The following is a 4,063-nucleotide window of genomic DNA, read 5'->3' as shown; positions in this document are numbered from 1 at the left end:
AAATAAGCATATAAAGTAAATATTTACTTGGATCCAGGTATTCTACCAGAATTAAAGTGTTATTCTTTCACTTCTGTTAAGAGAGGCTCTGTGTGAATGAGAGAAAATGTCTTTGCGAACATTTTTATCAAAGGAAAGGACCAATACAAATGCCTTAAGCAAAACATGCAGCGGCCAGGAAGGCTATTCAGTTCTCTAAGGGGCAGAGGAGCAAAATTGCTGAAGGAAGCCAAAGACCACCCTGGAAGTGTACAGAACATGGACTTTGGGGTCCAACCAAATGCACTAGAATTAAACATTGACTCCACTGAAAATTAGCCAAGTGATCTTGAGCAAACTACTTAACCTCTCTGAATCTTGGTTTCTTTACCTATAAAATGTGCATTCCTAATTTTCAAGGATCCTGTGAGAATTAAATGATATTGTGAAGCACATAAAAGGTGCTTAATTAGGTTAGTTCTCTTGGTGACATAGAGAGGTACTACAAAGTTCCTGCTTTTCCTCAATAACATAGAAAAAAGAAACTATAAAATAAGAGAACAATTACATATATGTGTACCCTAATGGGACTCCTTGGTTTGCTCTTTAAAAGAAGACGACGACCAGGAACTCTGAATTGCCCAGGCTGATATAAAATCCTACTTAACGTAAAGACAACAGAGAATTCCATGAGAAAATAAAAGATAGTGATATGGATGACTGGGCTCAGACATATAGAAATTAAGACTCCCTCACAAAGGGGAGTACAAATAACATCACTATCTCTCTCCGAACGGAAAATGGACGATTGTGTATAGAGATTTCTGAGAGGAGAGTTAGTTTGGCTGGACGTCATTCTGGGGTACCTCTTGGTGCAGCACTTTCAGATGTAGTTTTCTGTGGTTCTCTTTAGGTGGCTTCTCCAGCCTGAAGGACCTGTCTGAACCTTCCTGAAAAGGGAAACTGAAAGCTTATACCCTTTGGGGAGCCAAATAAGAAGACAGAGCTTTCTCCTGCTTCAACAAGTATTGCAACAATGAATTCCAGGAATGGTATGACTTCCACATCAGCAATACGAGGAGCCAGAAAAAAAGAGCAAGATCAGTACCCTCTGGAACAGCAGCAACAGGTGCAAATTCAGGCCATCAGGTGACAGAGCGCTGATTAGTACCACTTATGGAGGTGAGACAAGAAAAGAGACGTGAGCTGGTCTGAACCTTCCTGAAAAGGGAAACTGAAAGCTTATACCCTTTGGGGAGCCAAATAAGAAGGCAGAGCTTTCTCCTGCTTCAACAACTATTGCAACAATGAATTCCAGGAATGGAATGACTTCCACATCAGCAATACGAGGAGCCAGAAAAAAAGAGCAAGATCAGTACCCTCTGGAACAGCAGCAACAGGTGCAAATTCAGGCCATCGGGTGACAGAGCGCTGATTAGTACCACTCATGGAGGTGAGACAAGAAAAGAGACGTGAGCTAACTAACTGAGAGTCTCCCCTCTTTCTCTGCCCACTCCCTTCACGTCAGGCCTGGTGCTTTATATAGAGTATCTCACTGAGGAGAATCAATGTGCAAACTGAGAAGGGATTTGTAATCCAAGCAACTCCAAAGGGCTGGAACTCAGCCTCAGAATATATTGCTTTACCATTCTCATTATTACTTTGATATTTTGTATTACTAATATATTCTGAGGAAGCTAGAGTTACTTTTTTGTGACTGAAATTATTTACATCTCTTAGAAAAAAATTTTGGCTATCCACTCACTCTCAGACAGACTAAGAAAATGGCTCAGAAAGGTCAAGGAATGAGTCCTGAGTCACATAGTTAGTAAATGGTGAAATCAAGATGACACACGCTTTCAACTCCAGTGTCATCCTGCCTCCACATTTGGTAAGTGCCATGTTCTAGAAAACACAGTACTCAGGGCTGACAGTTAACTGGCATTTTTTAAAAACTATACAAGCATTTTCACATATTTAATTTCATGTTACAAAACAAATCCTAGAAGTAGAGAGCACTATCATAATAATCTCCATTTCACAGATAGGAAAACCAAAGCTGAAGAAGCCCAAGATTGCACAGTTAGAGTAAAGTGAGCAGACTCACTCAAGACTTGAAAATCTAAAGCCCTTCCATACTTTTGACAGAAGCTGTATGGCACTGTTCAAAATTCAATCACAAAAACATCATTTGGGTGATGCATGTTGCCTTTGTGGAGGACTGGGGCGATCTTCATTGTCTAGATACCAAGTGTGTAGGAAGAGAAGGTAATATTTTGTGGCAGAAGCCAAGGAGCCTGACTCATATTCTTGCTTCAACATGGAGGGGAGCTGAAACAGCATCTGTAGGCAGGGTTGGAACTCATCTCCAAAAGAAGTTGCTTAAATCAGTATGAACTGAAGCATGAAAATGATCTGTTAATAAATTTCTTTTGTTTCTTTTGATGAGGGTTCTTTTGATGAGGGTTCTTTTGACTAGTATTTTGGAAATAAACAACTCTAAAGAGAAATTTCTTTGTGTTTCTATACTTGCTAACTAACAAAACACTAAAAGAATATTATAAACTATAGACCATCTTGTTAAATTCATTTATGAAAAAACATCCATCAAGTATTTCTATGAGCCAAACACTGAGTTGGTTATTCCTGTTATACTAACATCAAGTGCTTTCTAATTCTGGTGGATTGGTGGCACATTCCTATGTACTGTGCTAAGGAACGTGTTCAGCCTCAGTGGGAGAGGGTGCCGTGATGAATTAACACTATCTGACATGAGCAGAGAAGGGGGAAACTACATGTGCGTGACACATGTATACCAGTTCCATTTCAGGGGTACCTCTATGTCTCCATTTCCCCATATCATTTATCCCTACAAATACCTTTTAGTCCAAATCAGGTTAGGACTGAGAAATCATAACACAAGTCAAATATGGTACCTGGACTGATTATGTCTGGATATTATTGCCAATGAATTTGTCTCACTGCATGGAAAATTTTGTGCAATTCCCTGGCCAGCTCAAACTCTTAGTTTGGAAAAGTTGGCCTTTTTCTATATAACTCCTCATGCCCCAATTACCATTTGGAGGCTAATGTAGTAAACACCTCAGATCTCTCATCATGCAAGAAACAAAAGGTTATAAATTTAGCTTATAATTTTAAAAGGTTACTGGGCCCCTAATCTGGCCTTAGGTGACTTGACTACTACAACATTCTCTTCTCCAAGCTAAAATTATAATGTCATAATGTCTGATAAATGACTCCTGTCCTGTTGTATTATTTTATATCAGAAGATGATATGCCATCTTGCTTTGAAACACAACAGGTATGATTGATGATGTTTCCTTTAACTTGAAGTTACTAAAACCACATATATATTATCTCCTAATAATCCCATTTAGTTAGAAATGAGGAAAAAAGATGAAAGCCTTAAGTATCTCAAATGCAAGAAGATGCCAATGTTAATTCTAATAATGGATAATCCTTTCAGATGATGTTTATATAACAATCTATATAGAAAATGTTAGAATTTTCTTAGACAAACTCAAAGCATGAAAAGTGAACTTTACTTCCATAAAAATCAGCAATTGTAAGCAATGTTAAGAATGTAAGAAAGCATTATGCCTGTCATTACATTTACTCCCACTTGAAAGTTCATCCAAAAGATAGTTATGTTGACAGCTTACCACGCTGGCATTCATAACAATTCTTAGATAAATTTGGGCATTACAAATTATATGGAAATGTGAAAGCTTTAATTCAACTAATTGACAGAATCATTGGTGTCATGCTCACAAATGTGATTTTATCCTCTTGTTTATAAAAAGGAAAAATAAGGGGGCCGGCCCGGTGGCGCACTGGATAGTGCGCCGCTTGGGAAGCGCGGCGGCGCTCCCGTCCGAGGGTTCGGATCCCACATACAGACCGGCTCCTGCTCACTGGCTGAGCGAGGCGCGGGAGCAGCGCCGAGGCTTGCGATCCCATTGCCGGTCCCCGGTCCAGTACGGGGGCAACACTGAGGGTTGCGATCCGTTGCCGGACACGGAAAAAAGACAAAAAAAAAAAAAAAAAAAATACCAATGACATT

Source organism: Galeopterus variegatus, unplaced genomic scaffold, assembly GCF_000696425.1.
Source record: "Galeopterus variegatus unplaced genomic scaffold, G_variegatus-3.0.2 Scaffold3533, whole genome shotgun sequence".
NCBI classification, from domain to species: domain Eukaryota; kingdom Metazoa; phylum Chordata; class Mammalia; order Dermoptera; family Cynocephalidae; genus Galeopterus; species Galeopterus variegatus.
This window is presented reverse-complemented; position numbering follows the sequence as displayed.